Consider the following 18,347-nt stretch of genomic DNA (forward strand, 5'->3'; position numbering starts at 1 on the left):
ATTTTAAAACCAGACAAAAATCCTGCAGAAGCTTCTAGCTATCGTCCAATCAGTTTGCTTTCCTCCATCAGTAAACTTTTTGAAAAGGTTATTTTGAACAGAATGATGGCCCACATCAACGAAAATTCAATTTTTGCCAATGAACAGTTCGGATTCCGCCATGGACATTCGACCACTCATCAACTTTTACGTGTAACAAATTTGGTCCGTTCCAACAAATCTGAAGGCTATTCTACTGGTCTTGCTCTTCTAGACATAGAAAAAGCATTCGACAGTGTTTGGCATGAAGGTTTGATTGTAAAATTAAATAACTTTAATTTTCCAACATACATTGTTAGAATAATTCAAAGTTATCTGTCAAATCGTACACTTCAGGTTAATTATCAGAACTCCAGATCTGAAAGACTTCTTGTAAGAGCTGGTGTTCCTCAAGGCAGCATTTTGGGACCAATATCACGGTGTCGACTCAATTTTGAAAATAAAATTCCCTGACTTTCCCTGACCTTCCAGTCATTTTCCAGAAAAAATCCAGACTACTGAGTTGGTTAATTTGAACCGAAATAAGTACGATTTTTACAAGAAGATACATATTCGTTATGTTATAGGTCGTATGAATAAACTGATCAAAGGCTTTTGCTTTATTGAGATATATGTACCTGCCAGATGACATTCTTGAACGTTTATTCAAGTTGATATGATAAAACTGAACAATTGAGAATCTATTTACATTTCAAACTTGAAGATCCGTATGAACAAAGATGTTCTCGGCTAGTGAACTACCTCAGACCTAATTTAAAATTTTAGGCATGAGCGAAAATTTTGGTCCTCCTTCCTTTTTTATATAAGAGGCAACACTATTACGATCATCCACCATACTTTTTTTTAGTGGAAGAAAGTTATCCAAAAATTTGGCAAAAACTTTCTTGGAGAATTGCTTCAAGGAATTCCACATAGATTTCTCAGAAATTTTTCTTGAAATTCTTAAGATTTGTTTTTCCAGATATTCTTTCAATACTTCTCAATGAACTCTTGAAAGATTTCTTCCAGAAGCTCCTCATCTCCAACATTCTCTAAAAATTGTTAGAAAATGTCTTTCAGTCTTAAATATTTCTAAAAATAGCATTTTGATTTCCTAGAACTATTCCAGGAATGCTTATAAAAATATTTTTCAGGATAACATATTTTTTTCCCAATTGTTTTTATTTATTTTTTCCTTAGAATATCTTTGATAATTCTTCACGATGATTAGTTACAGTTAATTTTTTTAGGAATTCGATTTGAATTACCCATAGCTTTTCTCCACGAAAAAAATATCTAAATATTCTTAACGGAATGGATTCAGGGCTTGAACAATGCGCTGATTAGAAGGTTTCTAATGTTTCTCTTGTACTTGTCGTACCTTCAGCAATGCTCCGAGGAACTCTTCTAAGAACTCATCTACGAGTATCTCTAAGTAATATCACAAATTGTCAATAGCAGGGCTGGGAAAATTTCTGAAATTCACTCTACAGTAGCCAAACAATGCCAATCACAGTCAGCGAAGCCAGTGAAACTCACGTCCATCGCTGCTGTAGGCAAAAAGCCTTGAAAATTGCAAAACACCCATTGCTAAGGGCAACCCAAAATTACTGTAGAAAAATGTTCTATTTTCCACTGCATTTCCCGCATTTAGAGCCTCCACGTTCAACGCTCCGTCATAGTAGTCATCGTCATCATCGAAACTTCAAAAGCAGGTTATCTGTTCAAAACTAAAAATTATTCAATGAAAATGTGTTCACTGTGTTTCGGTTGGAGAATAGAATACAGTGAACACATTTTCCAGTAAATTTTCTTAGTTAGGAATGAAAAAAACTGTTTTTCAAAATTTCGAAATCAATGACGGATCCTGCCCCCTTCAATGACACTAACGTTTCAGAAAATTCATGCACCCAACATAGGCTACTTGATAAGATTCACGTTTTTGAACTACTGTACTGAGAAGAGCCACGTGATTTTGGTGAAATTCAAGCCTACTACTATTACCATTCCCAGCACTGGTCAATATATTATCAAGATTATTTCAAACTAGTGGCCCCGGCAAACTTCGTCTTGCCATCAAGTAGACTGTTGAAAAATGTCATGGAACCTCCCATACAAAATGACATATTAGTATCCTCCCATTTTAGCAATTTTTCCGAAAACTTCCCGAAACTTTTTCGTCGCACGAACACGTCGGAACCCTTCAAGAAGACAACAGTGAAAGAGTTATGCAAATTGGTAGTCCCGTTCTCAAGCCATTTCGTGACATACAAACATCACTCCATTTTTATTTATATAGATGATATTCCTGAAATTTCTGCTTTTCAATGATTTTCTGGATTACTAAAAATAATCGAGGAACTTTGAGAATCATCCTCAGAATTTCTGGAGAATTTTCTGGGTCCTGGTTCCTTAGTCGAGTGGTTAAAGTCCACGGCTGCAAATCAAAGCCATGCTGAAGGTGTATTGATTTAGCATAATCAATTACTTTGCAGACAATAAACTCGTTTGATGTTGTAGTATTGATATTTTTCCCTGACCTCAAGTGAAATTCCCTGATTTTCCCTGACTTTCCAGGTCAAAAATAAATTCCCTGACATTCCCTGACTTTCCAGGTTTTTCCAGGTAGTCGACACCCTGAATATTATACAATATTTTCACATCTGACTTACCTGAGTTACCTCAGGGATGTCAAAAATCTTTGTTTGCGGATGACACAGGCCTCGCCGCCAAAGGTCGAAGCTTGCGTGTCATCTGTAGTCGATTGCAAAAAAGTTTGGATATTTTTTCTTCATACTTGCAAAAATGGAAGATTTCTCCTAATGCTTCCAAAACTCAACTTATAATATTCCCACATAAACCAAAAGCTCTTTATTTGAAACCTTCAAGTAGACATGTTGTCACGATGAGAGGGGTTCCAATTAATTGGTCAGATGAAGTTAAGTATCTAGGGCTCATGCTAGATAAGAATTTAACTTTCAAAAATCACATTGAGGGCATTCAAGCCAAATGTAATAAATATGTAAAATGTCTCTATCCCCTTATTAATAGAAAATCAAAACTTTGTCTTAAGAACAAGCTTTTGATATTCAAACAAATTTTCAGGCCAGCCATGTTGTATGCTGTACCAATATGGACTAGCTGTTGTAATACCAGGAAGAAAGCTCTGCAGAGAATTCAAAATAAAATTTTGAAAATGATTCTGAGGCTTCCTCCCTGGTATAGTACCAATGAGTTACATAGAATATCCAATGTTGAAACATTGGAACAAATGTCAAATAAAATAATAAATAATTTCAGGCAAAAATCGTTACAATCTTCTACTGCCACGATTAATGCGTTATATGTTTAGGTTAAGTTAAGTTAAGTATATTAAAAACGTTTTTTTTTCTCTTATAAGCAGGTGAAATCAACTCACCTGTAAAAAAACTGAATTGCTACGGCAAATGAAATGTAATATGTTGTTAACAAAATGTTAATTAAATCTTAAATTTATTTTACCAAATTAGGATGATAGTGTTGTCTAATAACACAGAACACCTAGATATAAGAAATGAATGTAATGTTTGGAATGATACTTATAAAGACATTAAAAAAAAAAATAACTCATCCAGTTTGATTGACTGAGAAAGTTCTTCTCCAGAAAATAATTTTTCTTGATGGAATTCGCTTGAACCACCGTTGGCTACCGTTCGACATGCATTCGCCCTGTTGGAAATTCCTCCCAATGATGTTTGCGCTCCAGAATGATTGATAACTTCGGTTGAGGTCTGTTGATTCACAAAAGGAAAACCAGTTCCGAAATTTTCCGAATCTTGCATATCCGAAGGGCTCTGGCTGCTTGAAATCATCTTAGAGTTTTAGCTGTATCCCACTTCTGAATTGAAGAAAACACATCCAATCAGTTTGATGATGATTTATTGAATGTCAGTCATTACAGAGGGATTCCACGGAGTCGATTCTGATCGACCATTTCAAAAATATCTGAAACTTTGCACAGTTTTTCAGTTCCATCTAAATCGTCATTTTCCGATATCAAATCTTCAAGTTGAGTCACGACTAACTTTTCAAAAGGGTGTATGTGGAAATGGTTCAAAAATATTCAAAAAGCTGCACAGCAAAAACGGTTCGTTCGATTGTTAGACAACTGAAGAAACAAAGTTAGACAACTAAATAAAGATTCCAAAAAAATACAGACAGTAAAAAAAAATTTTTGTTTTTGCATTAAAAAACATCATTTTTGTCACAAAAACTCAAATATCTCAAAACCCTATCGGAATATCAACGAACCTTTCCTTCATATTCATAATTACCTCATCGTAGTCTGTATTTTCCACATCCTCAGGTCCTACTTTGAAGAGGTTTCTTCGTACAGCTTCGTTGATTTCACGGTATTTTTTCTCGGGATAATTGACGTAACCCATCTTCGTCCATTTAATCGGAGTCACTTTTATTCCAGCTATCCCTTCGTTGAAGCGTTCGATGTTGACCTTCTGGATGCACTCATCTTCTGATTGATTTGTTGAAACAGATGTCGCTGATGGTACCGTGGCAAGACTATCTGCACTTGGTACTTCTGGTAACTCCTCAGTTGTTGTCGGTGCATCTAGTAATTCCTCAGTTGTTGTTGTTTTCGAACTTCCTGCAACCTGATCCACCGATGATGTACAGATTGCCCGTTTGTCAACGTTTAAACGGCAGGACGTACAAATGCGTAAATTTGTATTCAATGTAGACATTGGAGCATAACCAGCCGCTTTCAGTTTATCTATGGTGCTTTCGGTGAGATTTCGTAGCTCTATCGAACACTTTTTTCTGACAAACGGCCTGCAACAGTTGAGAAAGCGACTACTCATGTTGCTCGTTAGATTTTAATAAACAAAATCACTTTTAAGTTTTTACTGACTAGTTTGGTGTCGTTTGCTTGACTGAAGAAAAATTTTACAATTAAATCTTTTATAACCATAGTGGTAGTATATTTTTAGCTTTTTCGTGAGTATGTTCATGGTATGTACCTATCATGTTTTTGATGTTGTTGAAGTTACTCGCTTTCTCCCAAATATGATTAACAAAGTCTATTCTCTACCAAGGCGGGTCTATACCCAGGTGTAATCAGATTTTAACTTTGTGGAGAAAACCAGCGCCGAGAAAACCGACCTGCTTTACGTATACTAGATCACCTGGGTATAGACCCGCCTTGTTCTCTACGAGGTAAACTTTTTGCAGGTAAACTAGTCGTATACCTGTATAGAAAACTTTTTTTGTAGCTTTTGTCTTCAGTATTAGATTTCTTATAGGTTTCTTTTATCAAAAGGTTTCAACACTATTGAGAGAATTTTTCTTCAGTTACGTACAATAAAAAATATGACACTATCAAGACTTTAGATCACAACACTGGATCGCGTCTAACTTTCTAATAGATGCTATAATAGTTATGAATAATTAAATAAAATATCATGAAAACAACTTGTTAACCTCATGTACCCTTAACAATAAAAATTCAGCAACAAACTGCGGTCTTAAAAAAAATTAACAATGAAAAAAAAATTTTTTTTCACTAAGTGTCAAATTTGTGAAATATTTGAAATGTCATCACTTTTTTGTTTATTGGTTTACCATCACCAAATTTTTATGGTAGATAGCTAATATAATGGACCGTTTTCCCTCAAAAAATTTTGAGGGTTTTGAGATATTTGAGTTTTTGTGTCAAAAATTATGTTTTTTAATGCAAAAAAATTTTTTTTTTTACTGTGTGTATTTTTTTTGGAATCTTTATTTAGTTGTCTAACTTTGTTTCTTTAGTTGTCTAACAATCGAACGAACCGTTTTTGCTGTGCAGCTTTTTGAATATTTTTGAACCATTTTCACATACACCCTTTTGAAAAGTTAGTCGTGACTCAACTTGAAGATTTGATATCGGAAAATGACAATTTAGATGGAACTGGAAAACTGTGCAAAGTTTCAGCTCAATAGAAAAAAATGAATTAAAAAATTTACCAAATTTTGGTGCTGTTGCTTGGAATCACTCTACAATTTATTTCATGTCTGTCCTAAGTCGTTGCCTACTGTGATTATTACCTACTCATTTATTACTACAGCAGGCCTGGCCAACCTTTTTGAACCGCGGGCCAAATCACAGAAACAAATTTGTGTCGCGGGCCACATTTTTAAACGCACAAATATTCACCTGAAGTCTGAAAAAAGTCAGCAAATGAAATTCATAAAATCTTTGAATAAAGTAAATTTCATTTTTATTAATTCCTCTAGCAGCATATTTTTTTAACAACAAAAAATAATCATATTGTGATAACTTTTTTGTTTATCAATAATTTTGCACATTTTTTCAGCAGTTCTCAAAAAACTCTTCAACTTTAAGAATCTGTGCCGATTTTAATTATTGGTCGGCTGGATCCAGAGATATTCCAAAATTCCTTGACCGACGCGTAGCCATAACTCACTTTAATATCTTAGGCTACAGATTTTTTTTACTCGTGTTTGGTTATTCAATTTTGAAAACAATACTTTGAAGAAAGACTGTTGTGAAAAACTGAAGCGATTCGGTGCAACCGGTTTTTGAAATATGAGCATTTATGTTTTATGGTACCACTCTGTCTGAAGGAGGATCTTGAAAACTTGAAAAATTATCATATTTGTAATTCTGGGATTTCTTGACAACAACTCAACCGATTTGTTTGATTTTTTTCAAAGAAGCCTTTTATCACCCAACCTTGTACAAACCATATTTTTTGATAAATTGACTAAAAACAAAATGGCGACCAAAGAAATTTTATATGGGCAATGTCGGTTCCCCAAAACCAGATGACCAATCATCAATATCGACACAGATTCTTATAATAGAAGAGTTGAGAATGTGTGAAAAAATGGAGCAGAAATGTGAAGAAACAAAAATGTTATAGCGATTTGAATATTTTTAAGGTAAAAAATTGAAGCTGCTGGTAGAAGGATTAATCGAAAAACAGATACATAGTTGATGCTAAGCATTCTGCAGGATAGTGTGGAAGTTCCTTCGTATGATTCAGTGAAATTATATATGAAAATTTAGTCTTTTACCCATCAGTTTTTTTCAGGCTACATATTTTTAGGTCAAAGAAAATCATGTTAAAAACATTGTTGAAACACCCAGAAATTAGGATTTAGAATTGTAATCACGCATAAAATTAAATATATAAGAAGATTAAAAAAAAAACAAACAAAACAAATTTAAATAATTACGTAGCTTAAATATTAGGTTGAACCTCAATTGGAAATTAAATAGTCCTGGTACGTTGTTACTTTGGGTTGGTATAATAGTCAACGGGCCAAATATGAGAATAATTATCAAACCCTCCGCGGGCCGCACAAAATGTGGTCGCGGGCCGGATGCGGTCCGCGGGCCGTACGTTGGGCAGCCCTAAACTAGAGAATTATCTAAGAATTTTGGAATTTTCTTCAAATATTAGTCAAATTTCTTTTGGAATTTATTCAATGATTTTTTACGGACTTCCTACGGAATTCCTCCAAAAAATTTCTTTTTTTGCGATTCCGTTGCAAATAATCAACTTTTCATTGATTTAATGGCCTACTTTTCCTAGCAAAAAAAAAAACCAATATTGAAAAGTGCTACTTTTCGGCACTGTTTTCGATACTGAAAAGTAGTACTTTCAGTACTGTTTTGAAACCGTCCGCCAAATATCCCAGTCTATTCTGTTATAAATACAGATGCAAGACTGGTGATATTGCCGACGCGATAAAAACTTCGAATTTATTTCTCGTCAACTTCGGATTTTCTCAAAATCAATGCGAGGTACCTAACTTCGGAAGTGGTGCATTCGATTCGCATCCGGATATGCACTAATGCACCCTACTTCCGATGCAGGGTATCTTGCATAGATACCGAGAAAAATCCGTTACCAACGAACTGCATTTTCTAACGATTGATCGAAAGTACTGGTTTGTGAACGGATTGTCCAGGCTCATGTATCGCAAAACTACTTCAGATTTCGCCCCAGAAGCCATTGGTAACCGAATTGTTACCAGCCCTGTAACGCCTAATCTGAGCGTGTTGATAATGGCAGTTAAATGTGGGGCAGATTGAGGCTCGTTGACCTTTTGCCTGCGCGCTCGTCAAAATACTGGCCCGGATTGGGCAAGATTACCTACCCCGCACCCCGAGTGTCTGATCGTGCGATGTCATACCCTAAACTCCAATCATCATCACCTATTTTGAGAAGCGTGGTCAAAAGTAAATCGCGGTAATGAATGCCGTCGATTGCGTCAGCAGGTGCCATGGCGGGTGCATTAAGCATTAGGGGATTGAGAAAGTTTTTCTTTTTCTTTCTGGAGGATCTCCCAACGAACTGGGACAGAGTCCAATTCTCTGCTCAGTTTTCCTATGAGCACTTCCACAGTTCTTAACTGCGAGCATTCTTTACCTATTCAGTATGGTCCTATTAACAAAAATAAAGATTATCTTTCAAAGTTTGCTAATCAGTTCATCCTGATGCAGTTCTTTTTCTTGACATTAACATCCCCACTGGGAGAGCCGGCTTCTCAGCTTCATGTTCTCATGAGCACTTCCACAATTATTAACTGAGATCTTTCTTTGTCAAAGTTGCCATTTTCGCATTCGTATATCGTGTGGCAGAGGTACGATGATATTCTATGCCCAGGGTAGTCAAGGAAATTTCCATTACGAAAAGATCCTGGACCGACCGGAAATTGAACCCAGACACCTTCAGCATGGCTTTGCTTTGTAGCCGCGGGCTCTAACCACTCGGCTAAGGAAGGCCCCATAGTTATGTACTGCATTTACTTGTTACCATTCTTTACATACGTTCAATTTCTCTGTCTGGCGCTTGTTCGGACATGTATTTTAATGGCAACCGGCGACAAAACAAGAGTTCCACCTAATCAAATTAGATTACTTTGCTGCCGCCGCCGTCGAATATAGTGGGGAGAAGAGCAATTAAACGGAAGAAATATTGCCGCAGCAGATTGTCTCTCTATATTTGTATGCAAGGATCCGATTGAACCCAGTTATGGTGGAATAATTATGATTTCGGAGTAATCGGCTTACGCAAGCGCAGTTTTTTTTCTTTTTAATTATAAGGTAGCAGGACATTTTCTAGTGCAATCCATTTTTTTTTGGATAACACGATTGATCAATTACTTAAATTAAACGTAAATATAAGAGTGCAACTCTCTTCATGGCTTCGATTAAGTGACTTCAAAAAGTCAGTGACATAAATATTTAAAATACAGTCGACTCTCCACAACTCGATATACTCTATAACTCGATGGATTTTTCGGTCCCTTCAAATTTCCATACATCGTGCTCTCCATAAGTCGATATTTCTATAACTCGATATCTCCACTAGTCGATGTGACATGAGAGGAAAATTTCCCTCCATAACTCGATATCCATTTTGAAATCCGTCTTATTCGGGGAAACTTGAACTAATTCTTGTTTGGAAGTGAATAAATACTTGCAAATTGTAATAAATGTTGAAAAACATTAAAATAAAAAAAAATATTGTCAGTAAAAATAATGAGATTTTTCGAGCATTTCGAAAAAAGTTTTCAAATAATAGTTTGTGAAACAATATCAACAATATATTATTGCTTTCTTACACAAGAAATTATATATGTATTGGAAATACAGAAATTTGTTCCTTCGATTTTGAGATTTTTTGCGTCGGTATATTATATAACTCGATAATTCTATAAGTCGATGGTCCCTTGAATATCGAGTTATGGAGAGTCGACTGTAAATTGTTACAGCCTCTATTCAAGGGCCATCCATTCCGTAAGTTCAGTGTATCAAATTGTCATTAAAACAGACAAGAAACAAACAACAAAGCAAGCTTGCTCACAACCCACGGTGTACTAAATTAAGAAGGTGATATATTCCGAAAACTGACAGCTACTTGACGACGTCATTCCTATCCACCTCGAACAAATTTTCGAAAAAATTGATCTAGTCGTCCGGATGGTATATGGTACGATAGGAGTGACGTCACATGTTTACAACCAATCTTGATGTTTACATTATTGAAGAGCCTGCCTTGTTAATTTTTTATGCCGTGCTCACAACCATTTGTCTCAACTGTTGCGGATAGGGATACAATCAAATGCTAAATTGTCATGACAATCAGTAGAAGCATTAGGTGTCGGCCAGGGTAGACGCGTCACGCGAAAATTGCCTGTGAAGAAATAACAATTATCAATAATGAAATGTCAAACTCCAAAGGATTTTCGCGTCGCTTCGCGTGACGCGTCTACCCTGGCAATAGAAATATTAGAAGTAGAACGCTAATGGCGCTGTTGTTACAAAATTGATTTAACTAATTTTTTTTTTTTTTTTTTTTTTTTTTTTTTTTGTCGGTAGCGATAGGGGTAGTACTGGCACTCTTAATCTGCCCTAAGCTCCTTCCCAGCATTTGCTTTTATAAGCCTCTATTGCGTTCATCACACAGACGTTCCTAAGCAATGTTGCTCAAATGGTCACTGTGTACCCTAGCAGCAATCAGCCCTTACCGTAGTTTTGCAGTCTAGTACTTTAGACTACTATCAAACTATGATAAGGCCTGAAATGCTACTAGAGTGGTTAAAGTGAAGAACGAAATAGTTTTATTAAAAGGTCCTCATTCCCCATTTCATTTCATCACTCACTATCGTCACTTTTATTTTCGACACTATCACGTATTTCACCGATTATCACTCATCAACTTTCGTAATACACTTCAGATATACTTTCCATATCACTTTTCACATCACACCATTTTCATATAAATTCATTGTTATTAGCATTTACCATCTGTTAGCATTACTAAGTAATTAAAAGATATTCAATTTAAATGTTTCATTATTTTTGTTGCTGTAGAGTCATTACTATTCAAACTACAATTTAGCACTATCAACAAACAAAATCACTTCGATCCATTTTTCTGCAATCGCCGTCATTATTAACACTTTTATCATGCATGTTTGAAGAACTAGGCAATAATGTTTATATTCCGAGAAATGATTGAAAAATGTGTTATGGCCTTTATTAAATTAGTAGAGTTCACATCATTTTACATCGTCATTATTATATTTCTAACTAAACTATCAGAATCACTTCCAATTTCATTTTCAAATTTTCATCACCATAAATTGTATTATAAACACACCATTAGCTCCAACACAATCACTAAATTTAATAACAACAAGTGTTACGCGCAGTTCCACCAAACACCCATTCTTATGTTGCATTATAAAACGATTGATCACACGTTAGCTTCGAAACTTAACAACCATTACTGATTAGTACAAAGGATGCTACAGCTCGTGGTAAACGAACTGAACCATCAACAATCAGCACTGGTTTATAAGTAACTAATGAGCCCTGGCGGTCCCTCCGTTCGAAGAGGACCTGATAATATGCCGAAACATATTAACAGATCCTCCGCCTGAATGCAGCCGTTTCATGATAAATCATGAACCGTTAGAGGTGTGCCAAAGTATTGGGAAGGTGATATGTTTCACAGACGGGTATTATTATGGTGCACCTTCTACTTTGGCACCGTCAAACCCTGTGATCGTGGCCAGGGAACGCTAATGGCGCTGTTGTTACAAAATTGATTTAACTAATTATTACCTTTAATTGTTATTTTTCATTAATTGATCGATCCCACGCAACAGAGAATGTTTTGTTTTGGCCTTTGACACTTTGAGGCCCGGTACTCACGCTGTCACATCGCAGCAAACTAGATGTTGGTAACACGAACAGCAGCGACATTAGCATTCTTAGGTTAATGCTTCTACTACCCTGGCCGACACCTTAGTCTTAGAATGCTAATGTCGCGACTGTCCGTGTGACCAACATCTAGTTTGCCACGCTCTGACAGCTTGAGTACCGGGTCTCTAAGTGTCAAATCAAAATTTTCGACCACAATAAAACATTCTCTACAACATGGCACTAAACAAACAATCAAAAACACCAACAGTAAGTATGAATAAAATAATTCTATTTTGTGATAACAGCGCCACTAGCGTTCTACTACTTATATTTCTATTTGACAATCACAGGGCGCAACATTGTTGCAACCTTTTCGACTCGCGAATAATCAGTAATTTTAAACACAAAACCAAATTTGTTTAATGGATGCTGTTCAATAATGTGTCCATATTTGCCAAAACAAAGAAGTTCTCGAAAATTGCAATGCGAAGCCCAGGAAATGGCTGCGTACGTGGTGATCGATCATATTCTGTTCAAGTGGTGATAAACTGATGTTGCGGAATAAAATTGTTGCAACAAGAATAGGAGATGACAATGTCTTTGTTGTTGCGTGTTGGGTGACAATTGATTCACTGCGTATGTTATTATGGGAGGAAGGGGGGCTAAAATTTCATACGCTTCATATAATTCATTTTCAATTTCCATACAAATAATTTTACCATGGAGGGAAGGAAAATTGATAAACTCCGAAAACTGTCCTACGTTATTATTGGACGGCCCCTCATTTCCTTTCAAACGATACGGTTTGAAATTTAATGTTTAGATAAGCATCACATAGTACTATCTGTTAATGATAGGTGTTGAATCAATAAAAGCATAAGAATATTTACTTACGTTGATTATTTTCCAATTCAATTTATATCGCTTGGCTAACATTAGAAGCCAGAGTATAATAATGTTTTGTTGAACATCAATCACTGTTTGTCCTGGAAAAATATAACCATCACTAAGGAGCACATCACTATTTATGCAAACTTCCATGGCCATAAAGCGCACCGTGAAGCAACCCGTTCGGATTTGGTTCCACTCACTGAGCACCACCCACCATCTTCGTGTATTGTTTTCATTTCTGATTACCGACGAAGAATTTTCCCGAACACAGCATCAAAGTAATAACTAAACCGTCTTTTTCTTCCTCTAGCACTGTATAATGTTTTATTTTACGTGCAAATCACGACTAATTGTTAATTACACTTGTTTTCACTGAAATTCAATCACATCAATCGCGACGCAAGGGCTAACAGCGAGATTGAATGACGGACGAACGAAAGACACTGACCGACGACGGGACTGAGTGCTAACTGACTGAGTTACTGATGGCGGTACTCGGCGCTCTGTCATGTTGAAAGAAGTGAGTGGAAGTAGACGCACTCTTAAAATCGTTTACATGGAGCTCGCGTTAAAGTTATACAGTTTTGGGATAGTTTCTGTAACACACCTTCATAATTTCTCGCGTAACTTTTCAAAACGGCCTATCTAACAATTCACACATTTCGAGTAAATCGAGCTTGAAGGTTGTGAAAATATATTTTGAAACTGTATCAAAACGAAACAATTTTTCCCCACTGTGTTGCTTGTAGAGGGAAGCAGTGTAATAGAGTTCAACGTATGAAATGAAATTTTGTCAATTTATTTGGAAATTACACTGAAATCTATAAAAACATCAGATAGGACGTTTTGACCAAAAATATGTACATAGGATAAATCACATAGGTCGTTCTGTTTCAACAATTGTTACATTGGACATTCATTTCTTTCATTTTGTTTCAGTTATAGTAACATCGGATATTTTGATTTGAGCACACAACAATCATGTTTTATTTCATTTTGCATCCACGTGCGTTGAACTGCTTCAACATTCAAGTTGAACTGCTCATTTTGTTGCGGTGTGATAATCGCAGGCACCAGCTGTGCTTTGTTTTTATTCATTTGAAGAAGAGACAAATGACCTTCGGGTTAAAGTCTCTCACGAACAACAACAATTTGATTCATTCAATGCCACGCCGTCACTTTCTCCCCCCGTCTATGTGTCCTATGTAACAACAGAAGGAGGGGAAACGTTGAGCTGTATTTGGGACTTTTTGCTTTCTCACTGTTTCTCTCTCAATATTCCCCCCGTTTCAATGCTGGTTTCAGCCACACTTGTTCGTGTGTGAGTTACCCACTGCACGACGGGTGGTGACGACTGTGTTGCATTCGGCACCAGCCGTCGGCGCAAACAAGAAATAGCGGTGGGAAATGATGACGATGACGGCGCCGTCGATTGTGTTGTAGGAAACCAATGCCAAACAAATACATACAGCTTCTCCGCTCTTCGGTGAATGATTGCTCTGCAAATATATGTGCGCAAGTCGCGCATGCACGTTGCTCGTGTTGCTGCCGTGAAGCATATGTATATGCTTCATCGACCATGGATCTGAATCGGATTGATACAATAAGATCATGATGCTGAATATCATTTCCCTATATGCACTCAATTCGCTGATAATCAACATTTTGTTGCGGTGTGCTAATCGGAGACACCAGCTGTGCTTTGTTTTGATTCATTCAATCCCACGACGTCACTTCTTCCCATCCGTCTATGTCCTATGTAACAACAGAAGGAGGGGAAACGTTGAGCTGTATGTAGGACATTTTGCTCTCTCACTGATTCTCCTTCAATTTCCCCCCCCCCCCCGTGTTTATGAAGGTTTCGCCCACATGATCATGTGAGAGTTTCCCGCTGCATGACGTGGTGGTGGTGATGGCTGTGTTGCAATCAGCAGCCGTCGGTTGAAACAAGAAATTGCGGTGGGGAATGATGACGATGACGACGTCGTCCATCTTGTTGTAGGAACTCGAGAAAGGAGCCCACGTCTAACAAATACATACAGCTTCTCCTCTCTTCGGTGATTGATCGCTCTGCAAATATGTGTGAGCAAGTCGCGCATGTACGTTGCTCGTGTTGCTGCCCGGAAGCATATTTATATGCTTGATCGACCATGCATCTGAATCAGATTGATACAATGACATCATGATGCTCAATCTTGTGCTCAATATCATTCCCCTATATGCACGCAATGCGGTAATAATATGAAAAGAGATGTTGCAGCTGATCCAATCCAGCGAAACGGTAAAACATGGTTTGGCAAAAAGACCAAAATACTGTTTTGTGTAACTCATTCTCTTTTTGTCACTTGAGCGTTTTCAATTTTGCGAGGCAGTGCGACTCTGAAAATATCGACTGAAATTATTGAGAAGCAGTTATTATGGCATTCTATGCATCTAAGTAGTGTCTCAGACACGCTTCTACAAATCATTCTACCTTTTAAACTCCATTCCAAAGCTTTATTCAGGAATGTCCAATGTAACATTAGAATCGTGTTTATTCATAAATGTTACATAGGACATGTGGTTGGTTCTCTGATCAAAGGTCCAATGTAACAATTGATTAAAAGCGATGCAGTTTTGAACATTGGTCATTTTGTTAAGCTTTGAATAGATTAATTTGTTGTTAATATATCAGAACGAGTGTTCTAGTGTGCTGCTAAGTGGTGCAACGCAAATGATTTGCAATGATAATCTCGATTTGTTTACATTTGTTACTTAGGACGTTTTGAAAAGTTACGCGAGATTTCATCTCTATTCTTCACAATTTTTTCACTTATTTTTGTACATGTTGACAAGTTTCCACACATCCATGTTCACACATCGGTCCACTAATACACAAAAAGGAGTCGAAAAATATGGGGTTAAAAGGTATGGAAACAAAAATTTGTGTAACTCTATTCGTGATCAAACGTCAACATCCCACCGCAAAATCGCTAGTGTTTGGAGGTGATTTTAACCTCCAATTTGCCAAATAACCTCCAAAACATCACCTCTAAGTTAGTTCTAATAACTTCCGTTATATGAAATATGGTGGCGCGTCGATCGTGGCAAGTTTCCCGGATAAAAAATACAATACAAAAACAATATAACGTATTGAAACAGTACCATTCAATATATTGGAAATACAATACGGTATATTTTAAAATGACAATACAATTACAGTACAATATATTGTTTTGAACAGTTCACTGTATGGTATATGAGATTTTTGCAATATAATGTATGGGTGGTTAAGTATCGTAACAATACAAATATAGATATTTTCTCATACAAACATTTTGAAAACACAATACGATATATTGTTCATGTATTGTCTTGATAAGCAATTCGTGTATTGTTGTACAATACAAAAACAATTCAACAAACTGTATCATGGTTGCATTTGTTGTTACAGCTAATGTCAAGTGACTTCTAAAAAACTACTTATTTTTACTTTTTGAATATTTTCCACCCAACATTTCTTGCTTTTTGAACTTGTTTTGTTTATTTCTTTCAGCAAAGCTACATAGAAAAAGGCAACAGTTGTTTTACGCGAAAATAGGAATTTGACTAAATTTGTAAGGTATAAAACCAATTAAAAACAATACAATGTTCTGTTACAATATATTACATTGTTTTTGAATTGTATATCCGAACATGAATTATATTGCTTCGACATTCAATTACAATACGCTGTATTGTATCCAATACATTATATTGTACATTAATGGTTTATTCCATTCACTGAATTATACGTTTTTATCCGGGTTATCGTTAAACAGTCAATAAGGCATTTTATGAGACGTTACGAATCATATGTTTTTTGTTTGTTTACCAGCTTGGAAACTTGCAGACGGTCCCATTTATTTACGTTTCTTCTAGCGCCACATTTGGGAGGAGCTAATACAATGATGGTGTGCAACTAGTTTTTCAATCTTCCCCGGTAAAATTAACATCAGCAGACATGGAATATATATTTTTATTCGCTGCTAACATCAAACATATAACCGGGTAGAAACATAACCAGAAAGCGATAAAAACGTCATAAACACAAATGTGACTAGCGCTATTCACATATCATGCTACTTTTTTTTTTTTTTTTTGAACAATAACAAAAGCGTCCCGCCAGAAAACGTCAACCGAACGTCTCGTAAAATGGCTTACACACAGAACTGCGTAAATTTCACACATGCTCCGTGTAAACGATTTTAAGAGTGCGACCGTTCGGCGTCGAATGTGTTCGTGTCGAGCACTCGAACGTAGCACACGAATGTGTGGAAAGGGGAAAGTGTTTCAAAATTACTCTAACGTTAATGGGTTTGTTCACAAATTTCATAACGCTGAAAATGACCTTTTTTGACACCCACCCACCCCCTCGTAACGTTTTTTGTGTGAATGTTCTACAAATTTTGTATGAGTTCTCGAAAATTTATTCAAATAGTCTCAAGTCAGATTCGGATTGCCGAAATCTCGGTAAAATAAGTACCGAGATTCGGCGTTAAAATTTACCGAGCTCTCAGCTGTTGGGTTCTCGGCGAAAAAATTTACTGAGGTCGGTGAAATAATTTAAGTGTGTTGAAGGGACCATCGACTCATGGAAATATCGAGTCAATGAACAGCAATGCTATGAGAAGCTGTTTGAGGGGGCCATTATAGTATTTAACCATGAAATTTAATTATCAGTATGGTTCCATGAGTCGATATCGAGTAATGGAACATCGACTCATGGAGGTTTAACCACAGACAAACAGACGTAGCACTTATAACAAATTTCTTAAAAATCCATCGCCCAGTTTACACCATCATCATCTGGTGAGCATGTTGCACGAAAAGGTGTTTCGTGCAACAAGACCGGCAGATGGCAGTAGTGTGAAACGTCAAACGCGAAGAAAAACGATGCGCGTCTCTGGTTGTGAGATTTGTAACATAGCGAATTTGAAATGATCGTTAAATGAGTGGTCGATGGAAATTTCGTCAGTGTTACGTCTGTTTGTCTATGGTTTAACAGTACATCGTCCAATACAAAATTACAGTTCCATTCACGCTCGTTTTTACGTGACATACAAACACCATTCCATTTTATTTATATAGAAGATAAATGCTTGATAAACGAAGTTACTTATGAAGTTTTATGGATCGATGAGGATACATAAATATACATAACAAAATTAACGGAAAAATGCAAACGACAGAAATCTATACTATCCCTCTAATACCCAACTCTACCTTTAGTGGTACCCCGTCCACTTTAGAATTTTGTATATTGTTTTGTAGGTCGGAAATTAAAATGATTTCATTTTTGGCTCTTTAATGTATTCGAGTCCTCTGAGCAGAATCTCAATAGAGAAACTAAAAAGTAGATTGGAGTATGTACCTTGTACCTTTTGTTTCCGCCCTAAACTTTCTTCATTTTTGGCTTAAACTTTAGCTCATAACACGCATATAAGGAAAGTTTTTTTCTATGAATTTTGAACCTTTTTTTATATTTCTTAAAAATGTTTGAAAAATTGTATTTTTTTATAACCTACAAACGCCTGGGGATCATTGAACGTTCAAGACAAAAAATCATACCTTTCATATTTTTCTACAATTAACCTATCTTACACACTTAGAAAATATCACCGACTCCGGTAATTTTTTTTTTTTACCGAAATAAAAACCGCTGAAGGGGGACGGACCTGGTGTAGTGGTTAGAACACTC

The 18,347-nt window shown here is 36.3% G+C and overlaps 1 protein-coding gene across 2 annotated transcripts in view; it reads right to left on the minus strand.

Annotated features, from left to right (window-relative positions):
• Positions 1-13,106, minus strand: part of LOC5563620 (GTPase-activating protein) — a 187,287-nt gene extending 174,181 nt beyond the window's left edge. For both annotated transcript variants that reach the window (XM_021853714.1, XM_021853711.1), the window contains exon 1: positions 12,632-13,106. The gene's annotated coding sequence lies outside the window, so the exon portion shown is untranslated. The remainder of the gene's footprint in view (positions 1-12,631) is intronic.
• Positions 13,107-18,347: the final 5,241 nt, after the last annotated feature.

The sequence above is a fragment of the Aedes aegypti genome, chromosome 3 (assembly GCF_002204515.2).
Source record: "Aedes aegypti strain LVP_AGWG chromosome 3, AaegL5.0 Primary Assembly, whole genome shotgun sequence".
Taxonomy (NCBI): domain Eukaryota; kingdom Metazoa; phylum Arthropoda; class Insecta; order Diptera; family Culicidae; genus Aedes; species Aedes aegypti.